The sequence below is a fragment of the Equus quagga genome, chromosome 1, assembly GCF_021613505.1.
Source record: "Equus quagga isolate Etosha38 chromosome 1, UCLA_HA_Equagga_1.0, whole genome shotgun sequence".
Taxonomy (NCBI): domain Eukaryota; kingdom Metazoa; phylum Chordata; class Mammalia; order Perissodactyla; family Equidae; genus Equus; species Equus quagga.
In genome coordinates this window covers 166,716,656-166,733,994 of record NC_060267.1, presented here as the reverse complement: position 1 = coordinate 166,733,994, position 17,339 = coordinate 166,716,656, and the positions used below count along the sequence as shown (strand labels likewise).

At 42.2% G+C, this 17,339-nt stretch overlaps 1 long non-coding RNA gene across 1 annotated transcript in view; it reads left to right on the top strand.

The window, feature by feature from the left end:
• Positions 1 to 15,492, top strand: part of LOC124236717 (uncharacterized) — a 44,808-nt gene extending 29,316 nt beyond the window's left edge. Inside the window, exons 3-4 of the long non-coding RNA XR_006887854.1 lie at positions 11,157 to 11,215; positions 15,381 to 15,492. This is a non-coding gene — a long non-coding RNA (uncharacterized LOC124236717). The remainder of the gene's footprint in view (positions 1 to 11,156; positions 11,216 to 15,380) is intronic.
• The last annotated feature ends 1,847 nt before the right edge of the window (positions 15,493 to 17,339 follow it).

The following is a 17,339-nucleotide window of genomic DNA, read 5'->3' as shown; positions in this document are numbered from 1 at the left end:
AAATTAGTGCATCAATGTTTTCCCTGGTTGAGGAAGCAACCTCAAAAAGGGAAGAAACTGAACTGATCCTTATCTATGGCATATTGATTTGATGGACCAAGTGGGAGGCAATGATTAATTTGATTGCTCAGTAAAGCTTTATATGACTTCATTATATAATAGGTAGAACAGTACATTTGAACCTGGTTAGGTCAAATAATTTTCTTTTAAATTATTTCATCCCTTCTCTAAGCATTCTGCCTTAAAAAAATAATGCTTTATAAACTTTGGAATTCCAGAAGCTGAACTAGGTATGATTTAACAACCCTATTTCTGATATCACACCTTGAGAGTTTGCATTTTTTCTTTGTGTGCTTCAGGCAACAACTTTCTCCTGGAGTCTCTCCCTTGATCTGCAGTCTTCCTGTCAGAGCTATCCCTGGATACAAATTTTAAACATCTATAAACGAGGGATTCTGATTATTTTAGTTTGGCTCTTTTGTGCCAGGTTAGATGAAATTTCTCTCTCTCCCTCTCATATTAGTATTTGACCATTGTTCAAGACAGTTTTTTGTGGTACAATTAAAGTAGCAAAGATCTTGGCTTAGTCGGATCCCAGCTCTGCCACTTACTGTCTGCATGGGAAAGTTCACTTAACCTCTCTGTGTCTAAATTTCCTCATCTGTAAAAAGAGCAGATCCTTATCGTGTTCTGAACAGAAATGGAAACAGGGAGGGGGATGTCCTGGGCTTCTAGATGGGCAATTTCACCTAGAAGTGGGTGTGGGACACACAGGCAGTTATGAACGTCATTAAATAGGGACTAAGAATTATGTTCTGAGGAAAATTGAAAGACTTAAAATTTAATTTGGCTGACTATAGAAAGAGGAAAAGGGAAAAACTTTTCAAGGGTCTATATGCCCAACATATGTTAGGTACATTAAACATTTTCACTTTGTTTGATTCCTTAAATGGTCCTACAAGGTAGATATTTGCTCTTTTTTTCAGTTGAACCATAGGCTTGCCAGTGACTTATAATATGGCCTTGACTTCAAAGATGAGCTGGACCCATCAGATCCTTGCTCTTGGAAATCAGGAAACGGACAGAGAGAGAGAGAGAGAGAGAGCACTAACTGGGGCAGAGAGAGGATCTAGAGAGGATGTGATGGATGTGGACATTCTCGACACAGGAAAATTGGTTAGTGAAACAAAGGGAACAGAGTAAATGCCAGAAAGAAACTGGGAGAGAGAGAGAGAGAATACAGCTCATGAGAGAGTTGGGGAGAGTGTACCATCTCCATGGCTGCCTGAGGTGTTAATTCTGCAGTTTCAGGTCAAGTGTCTCCCCCTGTAGTCCCCAACCCTCTGGATGCTTATTCGAAGATGAAATTTTTGGGTCGTTCTTCTCTGCAGTCCTAGTTAACATCCTAATATTACAAACAAACACATAGTTCTCAGCAAGCCTCTCCTGAGTGTTGACTGAGAGCCAGGCACTGTGTATACACACAAGGGAAGCCATCGGGGCCACGTGGCTGTAAGGGATAAGCTTGGTATTTTCCTTGGGGCTTCTATCTGCATATTTTCTTACTTCTCCACAGCTGGCTCCCAACTTCTGAGCTTCACCTGGCCATTGAGAAGGAATGATAGTGGGGTTCCTAATCCTCTGGAACAATCCACTGTATTTAGGACCAAAGCAGTGAGTTGTTAGTACCTGATCAACTCCTCCTGCCTCATTGTTATTGTCTACTCTGCCTCCTGCTCTTTATGCCAGGCCAGTTTAGCCAAACACTTAAAAAATAAAACAAAACAACTGTGTGTGCTTGTAGCTACCACTCTGGAACTACTCCCCACCCCTGCCCCTTACCATTTGCCTGGTCATGATCTTCTTTAGTTTCTCATCTTCATCCTCTGATCTCTTGGCTCCAACCATGAATTCGACCTCACCTCCAGTCTTCAGAACTAGGACTTTGTAGCAGGGCTGTCTACTGTTTAAACTTTGCCTTTCCCCTTCAGAATTTGCTGTAATACCCCTGCTGTTCATCATGCCGCCTGAAAGGTCCTTGGCAGCAGCTGGGCCACTCACGGTTCCTCATAAGAGGAAGGGGGGCGTTCAAGGCATCCTCTCAAAGTACCTTTTTCAACATCTGCACCCATGGGATTTTGCCACAAAATAGAGCAGCCTGTCCATGAGCCCATGACTGAAAAGGACTGGGGGGAAGGCAGGGGACAGAATTGAAATGAAGTCAAGATCCTGAGGTTCTTGATAGGTAGTGATTCCTGTCTGTCACTGGAGACCTCGACAGGATACAGGAGAGAAATCTGGCAGATGAGAGGTTTATCCTGGTTCCCTGAATAACTTCCGTGTATGGCAAAATTCCAGTATCGCTGATAAATTGATTGATTGCTTGGTTCAGTCATTCATTCTCTTGTTTATCCACATTTATTAAGTACCTGCCATGGACCCAGAAGCCAGCCTAACGACAAATCTCTTCTGCTTTCATGAAATTCTTCAGCCATTGCATTTCCAAAAATAAGCATTGTAAACTGGCCAGATGTAAGGCCAAGGTTGTGAAGAGGAGGGCCCCATTTTCAAGCCGTGCTGGTGGCTGAGAAATTTCCGGAACGATTAGACTTGTTCTCTTTTCCCAACAGCCAGCTCCAGTGGTGCAATGTGAGCTCCTATGGAGGCAACAAAATCACTTTGGAGTTGAGTCTGTGTATAAGGAGTTTCCTCCTGAAAAGACAAGACAGTCACAGAGCAGGGAGTCTGATCCTTGGCTTGGTCAGGGTCTGAGCCATTCTCTGTAGTCAGAAAATATAGGAAAGTCTAAAGGAGGACTTTCTATCGCCTATAATCTAAGCTCCCAGACACAGTCTTGTATACAAATAGGATTACAAGATATACACTGTTTGTTTCAGGCTTTTCTCACTAATGTTATGTCTTGAAAACTTTCCTACATCATTAAATATATTTAGAATATAATTTTAATGGCTACATACATTCTGTGATTTGGGTGTGTCTTAATTTATTTGACCATTTCTAATGATTTTTCTTTATTATAAATAGTGCTTTTATGAATGTTCTTTGCATCTCTGGTTGTTCTTTTAGAGAGATTCTTAGAAGAGGTACTGAGTTTAGGGGTTGTAACTTCTAAAGGCTTTTGAGCCATACTACAAAAAGTGTTTTGTTTTTTTCAGACCAAGTCCCAAAATGCACCCCCACCAGCAATGTATGTAAGTGATTGAAAAACTACACTCTCTCCAATATTGTGTATTATTTAAAAAATTCTTCTACTGTTGAATTAGTTGTTGAATTATTTATTGAAGGCTAAAAAGAGCCTCTTGTTGTATTTGGATGTTTATTACCCTTTCTGACTATTTCCCTGAGAAGGGTGAAGAGAGTGAATCAGGGTCCAGAAAGCCATCATTGCTTCCCGAATTCTCTGATGCGCCCTCATCTTGCTGCCAAGAGATGTTATAAATGATTTGTGCTCTTCCTCACCCTCACGCCCTCAGAACACTTGTCTTGATGAAATGATGATTTCTCTCTTCTCCTTCTGGCTGATAAAGAAGTCAGAATGTACTTGGGGGATGATATGACTTGGTGGTGCTGATTAGGATCCAGGAAAGGAAAGATCATCAAGACTTTCTAACCCACTCAGCGTTTCGACCCCGACTGAAAATTAACTTCAAGAAGAGAGCCTTAATTTTGGTTTTGCAATACCTCCAAATTTTTAGTGAGTTTTTTTTTTTTTTTTACTCAGGGTAGCCACAAAATCTTTTTTTCAAAGGTAATTAAATATATTTAATTTGAAAATTAATTCAAAAAACCTTTTTTAGGACGAGAAGGGAGTATCATAAAATGAAACCAATGAAGTAGGGTCGCTCAGCTCCCTAAAGATTGGCGAATACTTCCTTAATGGCAAAGGACCTTCTTCTGTGCGGGTTGTTTTTACACAGCCAGGCATGGGTTGTTGTTTTTTTTTTTTTTTGCTGAGAACAGTGAAGTAAGGTAGACTGGGATGAGACCAGAGCTGGGATTATCTGCTTAGTGGGATGAACTAGCAGTTTAGGAGACAGTGTGAAGCTGGAAAAAATGCAACCTAAGTGTATGATGTGGTTCCTAAATAACACGGCAACAAACACTAGATAAAGTGATAATACTGGGTGATACAAGAGGTGGGTTTCAAGTGGAAAGAATGAGGATGTCTCAACAGTGGTGAAATACAGTGTGAAAATAGATGGCTCTTGTGAACCAGCCAATGTGGTCAGCACGTCAGGGAAGGCTTTTGGAAGCTTGCTTGTGTCCAGACATTATGAATATAGGACCCAGACTCTAGTTCCTGTCTACCTGGAAGAGTAAGGTGGTTGAAGGACGTAGAGAGATTGGCGTCTTAGGCTGGCAAAAGGGCAGAAGGCCAATTAATCAGACTAGGGCCTAAGGTTGTCACTTGATTTAGAAAAGAGGAGTTCTATAACCTAAACAGAGTTTAAGGCCAGTGCTACCTTATAATCCAGGTGACAAAGCTGGATCATTGAGTGTTGGGCAAGAACTTTAGGTAACCTCCTGACTCAGAACTGGTGTGGTCCTAGGACAGGCTGGCAGCTGATGGGTCAAAGGCCCTGCTGTGGGATGAAGCAGTTGTGCTGGGATTGGGAGCCAAGCAGGCCTGACTCTAAACCAGGAGAATGGCATGGATGTTGCAGTTTATGCTTTTGTCCCTGTTTGGGATCAGCACAGCATCCTGTCTTCTGAATGAATAAATTGATTATAAAGATAATTTTCCATCCATCCCTCTTATTTTCTCTTTGCTCATTTATCTGCCAGAAGCCAGTCATCAACGTCCTGTTGAAGAGGATGAACAGAGAAGGCTGAGAAGGAAAGAGCATCTGATTCCCTTTGCCAGTGTCGTACCTGTCAGAAGGTCGATGAAGGAGGCAGAGATAGCCCATCCATCTCTTTCCACTAGAGTGTTCTTAAAAAAGTGATTCATGGTGCCAGAGTGGTCCTCCATCACAGCACTCTTAACCCTTACCACAACCGTGACAAAGTTAGAAAAGTTTTGTGCAAGCAGAGTTACGGGGAAAATGCTTGGAGTTTGAGAGGAACACGGGTACAGTTATTTTTCTCCCTACTTTGGTCAAACCATCTGTCTGCTCTTCAAAGCACCTGCAGTGTTGTACAATGGACGGAGCGTGGACTTGGGGACCAAACAGACCTGGGCTTAAATCCCAGTTCCACCGCTGATTAGCTGAAGCTGATCCTCAGTTTCCTCATTTATAAAGCAGTATCTTCTTCGCCTGCCTTCTAGGATTGTTTTGCATATTAGTGGAATGATACAAGTGGAAACGCTCTCTAGAGTGAAAAGTGTTGCACAAACAAAAATTACGGTTACTGATTGGAAACAACAGTTGAAATAATGGACCATCTGTCCTCTAAGTTGATTCACCTCCTGCAACTCTAACCCTGGTCAGAATCTGGAGAGAAGCAGGGCAATACTTTAAGGTACAAATTCATTGGAGCTAAGGTCAACCAGCAGGACCATTCACAGCCATCTCATATATGGTCATATGCTAGAAGGGAAGGGTCAGCAGGAGGAGGCCTGCAGAGCTATCTCTCTCTTTATTGGGGGTGATACTCCTGGGAAAGGAAGAAGGCAAGAGACTCAGTCAAATTTCCTAATAAACATGCTAGTGCCAGTCTTCTAAGAAAAGAAACTTAGTCTTTATCTATAGAACACTTTTAGAAGGATTCTAGGACTCTTATCCTAAACAAACCTGAACCTATGGGTTTATAGGTCACAGCTCCTGGGAAAATGGCAGGTAAGCTATGTGACTAACTGAGCACGAGATGACTACTTCTGTGTAAGTGATGTGAACTGCACACAATGCTTAGAGACTCATAGGTTAATCTGGGCATGGAGTGTGACCGGATGTGGCAAGACCAAGAGACTTGGGGGACAGTATCAGAAGTCTCCAGCCTTTCCTTGCTTTGACTGTGACTCATGATTATCTGTATCATTGAAATTATTAGAAAAACTTGATGACTGGGGTAAGATCTCTGATTCATGTTAGTCTGATTTGACTATCTGATTCTTTGTGTTATCTCATATACCTTCCTTATAAATGAGTTGAAGCCTTCAAAACCGGAATTAATTGCTCATTATTCTCTCCGGAGAGCGTATGTTTTATGGGTACTAATAGAACTGTAGTCTGTTCATGACTCTAGGACACAGTAGGGAATCCTGTGTCTGCACTATCCAGTCATAATGATTCCTTCTTTCCTCAGCCTTTCTCTACCTTTGACTCATCCCCAACATCTCTCTCCCAGTACTGTATCCAGCAGGTCCTGATCACTGGATACTCTGCCTCAGTTTTCTATTGCTTCCTTAGCATTGAGATTAGTTGTGTCTTCCAGAGTCTTTTAAGCCAGCCCTCCCCTTGAGACTGCTATCTAATCTGCCATCTTGTAGGATCCTGATAGACCCTGTTTCCATCTGGACCTATTGAGTGTGTGACCCTTACATAGATTCTCCTTTCTCTTCTTAGCATGGTTACTACATTTCCTGAGTTCATATGGCTGACTCATAGGTTCCTGCTTTTGCCTTCTTTTCATTACATGGATTGCAAAGAAATATACAGCTGTAATTCACAGACAGCTATAAATTTAACAAGACACTCTGCACACCCACATTCTATTCCTTGTCTCCACTACTCACGTGCAAGTGTCAGAGTAAAGAAATATTTCATGCATTGGAAGAAGAGTTTTCTTAGAGTTTCTCATCCACAAATAGTTAACTTCTTGCTGAACCCTGATTGGGGAGAGGTGGCCTTCCTAAAATCTTTGACAATTGGACCTGTTCTTATGTACTGTTCTGCCTCCTTGGATTTATTTTATTATAGGTGTCCTTGGTATTTAAAAATCAGTTTGAAAAGGAAAAAAATGTTGTTACATGGGAAAAAAGGCCTCTGATTCTTTTTTTTTCTCTTGTGAGGAAGATTGGCTGTGAGCTAACATCTGTGCCAAGCTTCCTCGAGTTTGTATGTGGGATGCCTCCAAAGCATGGGCAATGAATGGAGCAGGTCCACGCCTGGGATGCAGGTCTGTGAACCCAGACCATGAAAGCAGAGTGCATGGAACTTTAACCAATTGGCCACAGGACGGGCCTTGATTCTAATTTTTTAAAGGGTGTATTGAAAGCTTTGGAGGATGAGGAGTCCTATCCAGAATGATTGTCTGTCCCTTTCATTATTCTCATTGTGCCTCTTGGGGGATAGGAATAGGCAGGGTGGTGAAATGGTAAAAGGACATGAAACTTGAGGTCAGAAGACCATGAAATGAGGAGACCTTCTCTTTCCCCCTCAGTAACTGTGTGACCTTGGACTCATCCTTTCTGCCTTTGAGCCTCATTTGCCTTATGTGTAAAATTGAAATAAATATGTACATTGAAGGGTGGTTGAGGGGGTCAAATGTGATGGTGGATGTGAAGGCATTTTGAAAACAATAAAGTGCTACAAACAAATGTTCTGATTTGGTATTTTAAATAAAGAAGACTTGCTTGTTCTCTGGGATTTTTTGAATTATCCTTATTAACCTTGTTCCCACCCCTGATTGGCAGTTCCATAAACATTTAACGTGGGAGGTTAGGCTCTATCAGGCTCTTGGCAGACCATCTGTTAAATGAATCCTGAGATCTGTTCAAAAGACAGCAGAAATTCAAGGGACCAAGGTATACATACACACTTCTGCACACACACAGATATGCACACACAAACACGTGAACACAGACATCCCTTCCCCCCAAATCTCAGAGCTATGATTTCTTTAAATCATGTGATGAAAAAAATGTGATTGTTTCTCCTACAGCTATTCGTAATGACACCTGAGAAAGCAGCTTTGGTGCCTTATGAGCTGGTGCCTGCGTGCTGACTTGGGAGTTCATGGTGACTGTGAAGTCTGAAGGAGGAAGAGAGACAGGACATCCTCAAAGACAGGGTCATCTTTGGATCAGAAATCAGGGTTAGATCTCAAAATGCTAAGGCTCTGTTGTCATCCTGGTGTAGACTTTCTGGGACTGGTTCCTCAGCTTTGTTCCCACCTCTGTGGCTTCATGCTATTATCTCATGTGAATGGTTGAGAACAGAGTGAAGTCCCATCCACCGAGCTCTTGGAATGTTCCATTTAGTTCAATAGAGGCAGAAGCCAGAGCAGCAGTATAGACTCAGCATGCTCTCTCTTTTTTTTTTTGAGGAAGATTAGCCCAAGTTAGCATCTGCTCACAATCCTCCTCTTTTTGCTGAGGAAGACTGGCCCTGAGCTAACATCCGTGCCCATCTTCCTCTACTTCTTATATATGGGACGCCTGCCACAGCATGGCTTGCCAAGCGGTTCCATGTCTGCACCCGGGATCTGAAGTGGAACATGTGCACTTAACTGCTGCGCCACCGGGCTGGCCCCAGCATGCTCTCTTTTGATCAAGGAAATTGGAATCAGGTTACTCTGAGTTACAGGGGCATGGCTGGGACATTTATTAGCTATTCTAGACCTGTGTGATTTAAACCAGGTACGTGAATCTAAGAGCAGCTCCGTAATTCTTTGACTTTTCATCAGGCAAATCCTAAGTCTTTGTTCACAATAGGACTTAGAAAAACTAGCTGTTGAATTATGATTGTTCTTCAGCTCTGTTCCCAGATATTTTGGTACAAAGGAACTAGACAGACTTCCCTTCAAATCCCACTAACTAGTTTTGAGATCATGGGCAAGATGGTTAAACTCTTTGTAGTCAGTTTCTTCATTTGTAAAATGTGGATAATGATAACCCTTTGTAGTTTTGTGGAACAAGGGGAGAAAACACACAAATGTTGCCTGACTTGGAGTAGGTACCAGTAAATGTTGGTTCTCCTCCCTGTCGCCCTTCCTGCTTCAGGCTCCCCTTGTTGGGTTTTCCTTGGGCAACTCTCTCCATCCACAACTGCTGTTTAGATTTAGATTGTTTAAAACTCATTTGGTTATTTGTCCAATTGTTTTAAGCTAATGGAGATAATAATAGAATCTAATAGTATCTGTCTCATGGGTTCATTGTAAAGGATAAGTGATCTAAATAGAATAGCACAGAGCTTCTCAAATAGTAGGTGGACACAAGTTAGCTAAATTTATTATCCTTCTAAGGAGTGAGGCAGAAAGGAAAAGACAATCCTTAATCCCAAATCTACCCCATCCTTAATGTTCCCTTAGTGACATCTCCATGACTCAGTAATCCTGAGTTTGAATCAGGAAGTCCTCAAAATATGTCCCTGTTCCAGTCACCTGACACTACAGAAAATTCTCAAGTCAACCAGAGCCTTGTCCCCATTCTATTCTTCTGGCATACCTTCATCATTTGGCTTGTCAGAGTTGGATTTGTTGAGACCATTCCAAAAGGGTGGACAGGGAAATGTTCCTGAAAATTCTGTGTAGGACGTTTTCTGTTTTGCTGGGATTGGGGAGTGAGGGTGAAGTGGCAGGATCTGGAAATCCTCCATTTTACAGAGGAAGAAACACTTCCTAATTTTATTCTTTTCTAGTTCTAACTTCAGATCATGATGCAAAGCCAAATACACCTCCCCAGCCCACCTCCAGCAATCTAAGGACAGCACCCGCTTCCAAATTACAGCTTCTGGGTGCCAATTCCTCATCCTCTGCTTTCTTTAGATACTGATGTTGTTGGGACTCAGTTTTTTCTTATCTCAAGAGAATAGAATACATAACAACTGTTAAAGAAAGGCAAAAAAAAAAAAAAATCCCTACCTAGAAACGCATATTTGTGTCATCAGAAACTTGTAGTTATTTTCGGGTATGTATAGAACTGGTCCATTGGACTACAGAATTTTTTTAAACGCTTCTCTTTCAGGGCATTGCCTAAATCTCAACAAGTAGAGAATGAAAGGATGCCATATTAATTGTGAAACAAAATTCTCTTTAATTTTTTGCATGGCAGGAAGAAAAATTACCATTTTAAACAGGAGAAAAATTGAATGTAACCAATTTTGAAGTCTGGGGAGGGTTTTGTTTTACATCAGAGGAGGTGGAGCATTAGGAGTCTACCTTGATGGCTTCTTAGAGGGTGAAACTTGACCTCCCTTTCCCCCAGGACATTGTCTGAAAGGAGAGGAGGGTAGACAGGGGGACAGCAGGATGCTCTGTACAATAAACCTAACAAATTGAGGGGAATTTTGAATTTCTAAGGGTCCCGTAGGAAGGGATAGGGTATGTGAGAGGCAAGGAAACTAGGAGAAGGGAAATAGTGAAGGGGAGCGAGAGAGAACCAGAGGCCCCTAAGTTGGCAGGAAGCCTGTGCCTAAGGGAAGAAACACAGCCAGCGAGAGACTGTGAGAGGGAAGGTTGCATTTTGGAGCAAAACGTCATGCTTTTTAATTTTGAGATTATGTCTTAAATTATTGTAGTCCCCATTTCCATTGCTTCAAATCTTGAGTGATGTTCTGTTGTACAGAGCTGCCCTAGATCAACAGAGCTTTGTGTGGAATGAAAGACTAAGGTGGATTCCCGAGGGGCCGGTGACGAGCAGGAAGGACAGAGCAGTTGCAGGAGGAGGGATGCAAAGGGAGGCTGAGGGCTCAGCAGAAGCAGGAAGCTGAACCCTAAGATGAGATGACTAAGGGACAGGTGAAGCTCTGTGGGAATCCTCAGAAACATTGCAGGGGGCAGCGTGAAGAGGAAGAGTGTCGGTGCTGACTTTCCCCAGAAAGTAGGATCAGTAGTTCTGATTGAAAAGTAAAGGACAAATGATTCCCAGAAGGCTTGAAGATGTGGGTCCCCCAGAGACAGCTGATTTGTGTGCATGTGTTGTATGTGTGTGCATGTGGTGGTGGTGGGGATCCTTGGGTGAGACAATTGACAAATGCTCACACCTTTTACCCACACATCACCTCATCCTTGAGAGAGCTATTCTGTACAAGTCATAGGGCTAAAAAAGGAGCCTGAAAACCTTGATGCGTGGTTCTTGTTTTTGACAGTAAACTATCCCACACTGTCACACAGGAGGCAAGCTAGGTGAGCAACACAGATATGTCAGTTTACAGATAAACTCATTTTGTAGACAAACTTAGGGTCCTTTCATAAAAGAGGGTCAATCACATTCTGCTTTTCACCCTACAACTGTGTTATGTATTCCTTTGCAGGGCTGCTGAGTGGACCTGTGTTTTTTTGGTACTACAAGAAAAGAAGCCGCCTAGTCAAGGTAGGGCGTGGGGGGCCGACATCAGCCTTCACTCATCTTGAGAAGTTGTGGGTCTGTCAGCCAGTGGGGGCCCAGAGCCTTGGAGATCAAAAGCAGGAGCTCAGTGTCATCATTCTTTTTATTTTACTTCTTTTGTGTCGTTTTTGTAATTCTTATTTTAGTGCTCTTTGTACAACATGCCTTCAGGATATTCTTATCGACTGGCCAAACCTTTAAACTCAGTCGTTTTGTCCTCTCTGAGATGACATTTTTCAATCTCCCAATTTCTAAAAAAAGAGACCATGAAATACTATAGCATGCATCCCCTTGGCAAATTCTTAAGGGGTCTTGTGATTTTCTTAAGGGAAGTAAAACCACTATTTCATGGGAGGCTCAGAAAATGGAAATTTCCAATAAGAACTCTTATCATATCTATTGTTTGCACTATGTATCATAGTCAGACTTACTTTAGAATTATATATGTTGCAACTTGATCTTCCCAGCTGGGCGATGAGTCTTGGTGAGAAGGAGCCATACTCTGCCCTCTTAGGCTGGGATAACAACGAGATTGCGTTGTGGTATGATTGGTAGTGGCTGCCCTGAGCAATGAGTTGAAAAAAATGGTGGCCCTGGGGCCAATTGGGTGATTCAGTGATTAAGTTCACATGCTGTGCTTGGGGAACCCAGCCTGTGGTTCCTCCATTCAGATTCTGAGTGTGGACCTACCTACTACTTATCCAGCCATGCTGTGGCAGGCGTCCCACATATAAAATAGAGGAGGATGGGCACAGATGTTAGCTTAGGGCCAATCTTCCTCAATTGAAAAGAGGAGGGTTGGTGGTGGATGTTAGCTCAGGGCTAATCTTCCTTAAAAAAAAAAAGGTGGGACTGTATTTGAGCTGGCTCAGGAATGGAATTCCATGATCAATTAGTGACGCCTGCTTTGGGTATGAAAGAGTGGGGTATGCTATGTATTATCTGGTCCTGCTTTGGTCCTTTTATGGCATCAAACAGAATAGGCACTCAATAAGACTTAATTTTGTTTGATAAATTAAAACAAAATGCATAACTACCAAAAGAGCTCTGGAACGATCACACTACCCCATCTTCTCTCTGTGTAGGACAAAGAGGTGTATGCTTATGACCACATAGTTTATTGTTCAAACTGGGACACCCTTAATAGTGAAAGGAATCTATATTAATAATTATGCTGGCACAGCAGCTGTATACTGAGACTGTCACTGATAAGTGAGACGTATGGGTCACCCTATATGTCTCTCTAAAGTGACCTTGTAGAGTAAATGAATATTTCCTCTAATCCAGGGGTTGGCAAACTATGGCCCGGAGGCCGAATACAGACAGTTATCTGTTCTTAGAAAAAAAGTTTTATTGGAACATAGCTATGCCTGTTTATTTATGTTTTGTGTCTCTAGCTGCTTTTGCTACAACAGAGTTAAGTAGTTGTGACAGAGACTGTATGGCCCACAAAACCAAAAATATTTACTTTCTGCCTCTTTATGGGAAAAGCACCAACCCCTGCTAGTCCACAGGGCTCTTGTTATTGGAAGGGTCTGTACTCAGGCTTCCTGGAGAAGAAAACTAACATATTAGGACCTACTAAGTGCTGAACTCCATGCTAGACACTTCACATATGTGATCTCACTTAATCTGAAGTGACCTTGCAACATGGGCATGATCTCCAATTAATCTAGAACTTTCCATGCCACCAAAGATAGAAGAAGTGAGGTTTCCTAGCCTACAGTTCCCAGAATCTTTTCCTGTGAATGTTCTGTGCAATGCTCTGACAATAACCTATGAGCCATTCATAACTTCTCTCTGTCTCTCACATCCCACACCCAATCTGGCAGTATATCCCATGGGCTCTACCTTCAAATTATATCTAGAATTTGACCACTTCACACCATCTCCAGCACTGCCCACCCCTAGCCCCAGCTAAGTTACCATCCAGCCCACGTTATCATCTCTCATCTGGATTATCTCAGATTTCCCTGATTCTGCTCTTGACCCTACAGTCTGTTTTCGTTGGAGGATCTAGAGGGATCCTTTTAAAGCCTAAGTCAGTCATGTCGCTCCTCTGCTCTTCTCCAGTTTCTTTTCATCTTATTCAGAGTAAAAGCTAAAATCTTGACAATGGCCTACAAGGCTCATCTTCACTGTCCAATATAGTAGCCACATGTGGCTATTTAAAAATATTAAAATTAAATAAAATTAAGAATTGAGCTTTTCAGTCACACTAGTCCCATTTCAAGTGCTCAGTAGCCACATGTGGCTAGTGGCTACTGTATTGGACAGCACAGATATAGAATATTTTTATTATAACAGAAAGTTCTGTTGAGTGGCTCTGGGGTCTGTTCCTTCATTATCTCTCTGGCTTTGTCTCTCACTACTTTCTCCCTCACTTGCTCCATTCCATCTACATAGATCTTCTGTTTTTTAAATATCTGCACCTCAGGGCCTTTGAACACATTTTATCCCCTGTCTGGAATGTTCTATCCCTAGATAATGACATGGCTCGATTTCATACAAACTTTAGGTTCTTGTTCAAATAGCACCTTCTCTGACGCCCTGTTTAATCTGCAGCCTCCTAGCATTCCTCCCATCCCTCTCTCCTGCTTTATTCTTCTCTATAGCATTTACTACCACCTGACCTATATATGTATGAGTGTGTGTATATACATCCCACCCCCATTTCCAATCACTAGAACATGACCTTCATGAGGCTAGTTTTTTGTTTTTGTTTTACTTCATGATTTTCTCCAGCTCCTCGATAATAACTGACCTAGTAAGTTCCCATAAGTATTTAATGAATGAATGAATGAATGAATGAATGAGTGAATGAATGAATAAATGAGTGAATGGGAATGTCAACAGGCATATGTTTGTTCCCTTAGAAGCCTACCTAACTTCATCTACACTCTGCCATATTGTTTTTTCACCCATAAATCTATTGCTTTGTTCTGTATGACTGTGGTTTTATCTCCAGGAGGCCTGTCTCCACTCCCAGGTGCTAATCTCCAGGAGTCCAGGGTCTGTGTCTTTCGCTCTTCTGCCTCCTCTTCCAGTGCTCAGGGCTATCTCAGTTCAATGCTTATTGACCCACCGATGTCCACCAAACCCAAAACCCTTACGTTTCTCTCCTAACCCAAAGTAGCAGAAACATATTCAAGAATTGCCAGTATTCCTTCTTCATTGCTACTTCTAAAAGTTATTTTCCCTCTTGTCTTGAGAAAACTGATATGTATCGGTGGGGTTATATAAACGATGGAGTGTTTTATTATTTTAATTAATCCAATTTCCATATGTACAGAAAAGAAAAATCCAGTAAAAGACAATTTTAATAACCATGTGTAATTACAGCATGCTGGTGGAGGAACATTTGTCTGAAGTTGTGTTTTCATGTTTTTGTTGCTGAAAAAGCTTGAATTTGGGTCAAACAAAGCCATATCTCAGCCGCTATTACTGTGGGACATGATGAGGAGTTTTTTATGCTGGTCTAATGGCACATGTTCTAGAGAATAAAGTCTCACTCAGGCTAGGGTAGCTCAGAAGGGCTAAAAAACCTTAGCCCATATAAGTAAATTCAGAGTACTGGAACGGCGTAGGCTTTGGTTCAAATCCTGACTTGGACATCTGGGAGCTGTGTGAACCTCTGCATTTCTCTAACCCCTGGGAGAGCCACAGAACAGCACAGTGTAGCAAAATGAACTCAGATTTTTTTGGCAGCCAGACCAGTCTTGAACTCTCTGACCCGTGACTTACTGGCTCTGTGAGTCGAGGTAAGCTGTTTGCTTTCTCTGAATTCCGGTTCCTCAGGACGGGATGACTTGTGGAGATCAGAGATGAAGTGTCTGGTACAGAGTGAGCACTCAGTAAAAATGGTGGCTTTATTTGTTCACGGTCTCAGTTCTGCTACTAACTAAATGTGAGACTTTGGACAGGAAACTTCAAATGTGGATTTTGTTTTCTTATCCATAAAATAAAGAATTGGACTGGATTTAGGTCCCTTTGATCCCTAACATTTAATGATTCAGCTGTATTTATACTCTGTAATGCTGTGTCTTCAACTTAGGCTCATGTGGGTTTCGTTCATCTTTCTCTGAGTGTTAATGTTATCATCCATGAAAACAATCTGTTGTAAACGAGCTCTCTCTCTTTGCTCCCCCAGGATCTGCTTCTTGATCCCCCAGGCATGGCCCCGAGCCACATGGAGCTCATTTCTAACCTGACAGTGAACGCCTCATTCTTGCTTCCTTCCCCCACGTCATAACACCCTTCAGGTAAGCTCACAAATTCAGAACCTTCTTGGCTTTTCATCTCGCCCATTTGGAGTTTATGGGATACTTCTGGGCTGCCTGCTTCTTGGATGACTCAAATGTCCCATTGAGCATTGCTGCTAATATTTACCCATTTGTGTCATGCTTTGCTGACCCATATTCAAGACAGAGCCTAGGGCTCAGCTCAGCCTCCTGCAACATTGCTGCCTGCCCCCACTTGCCAGCTCCCCACTCCATCTGAAAAGGAAGATGAAACACAAGTACAGAGATCAACATTCAAATTTTGGTTCTTCAAGATTTGCCTGAGGATTAACGCCTCTGAGACGTCTTCTTTCAGCTCATGTCTCAGGTCAGGTCCGATGGCCCTTCTCTGTGCTTTCAGTAGTGACACAAGTATGTTTTGATCGTGGCTCTTATAATACTATATTGAACTCGTCTATTTTCCCATCTGTGTCCCTCACTAAACTTTCCGCTTTTTGAGTGAGGACCAAAATCTTAGTCAGATATGAATCTACTGTACTTAGCAAAAGATATACAGTAGTTGCTCAATTAATATTGAATGAATAAAATTCCTCTTAAATTTCAAGTTGCAAGACCTTTCTCCCCACTTATTTCTCTTCCAAATTTCTTCCTTTAATGTAAGAGTCTAAAGACAAAGGAGGAGAATAGAGTCATTCTCTATAACTTTTCTTTAGTTGGGTACCATAACGTAACCTTTTCATTTCTAGAGGAATTTATGGATGTTGAAGGACCTCCACCTTCATTGTCTTGCTCCAATTTCTCCACTGTCCTGTGAGAGCACATCTTGAGTATTCTTGTTTGTATCTAACAGGTGTGGAAGCTGAAGCCCAAGGAAATTTGGTTGTACCTAGGCTGTACCTGTGTACTGAAGGTTATACAACTAGTTATGACTGAAAACAGTACTGGGCTCCAGGTCTTCCAATTCCAAACCCAGTATGTATCTTGCTGCTTTGACTTGGAACATCTCCAGATACCATATGAAAAGACTCTGTCGGTGTCGCAATCCAATGTACACATCAGGATAGGTGCGGAGAGGGCTGATGGCCCTCTGAGTTTATTATAACCAGCGTTTCAATATATACATAGCTTACATCTGTTAAACATACACAGGTGTTCTGGACAATGTGATTGGTGAATGCCAAGAATTCTTAGTGATTTCTCAAGGATCCCTCCCTTGGCCTCTGTTTTGATATTATCATGTTATTGCTGTGCTCGTATATTTTATTTCAGTGCATGCAAGCCCTCCTAGGCAACGGCCCCTTCTGCTCCCGATATTGTGTCTCCATCTGTGCCCCCAGGCGACCGTGCCTGGCTTAGGTTGCCTACCCCTGGAGGTCTTACCTGTCATTGGTTAACCGGCCTTCTCACCTCCAGGTCACAGTTTGTTGGCAAGCCTTTTCCAGTGATTATTAACCCTTCTGTGTCAGGGACGGCTACACTTTCCACCTCCTTTGGGTCATCAAAGTTGGCAAAGAGGAAAAAACGCTACGAAAATGATGACATTCTTAATATGTCAAAGAAGAGAGTTGGGGGCTACAGGCTGCATTTATGCAGGCCTCCATTTGTAACTTGTCTGGGAAAGCAGACCAGACTTGACTGGGGTATCAAATAAACAGACCCATTAGGCAAAGGCATAGTGAAGCTTCCAGAATCAAACAAAAATAGTAGTAAGGGTCAATGAGTCAGGCTGAGATGATAGACGTACACGCAAGGAAGAAACTCAACTCTTCTTCCTCAGAGTAGAACTGGGAATAAAGACAATTTGGGAACATTGGCTGCCTTGTGAAGTCAGAAAGTCCTGGGCCAGGAGAAAAGTGAGTATAAGACAC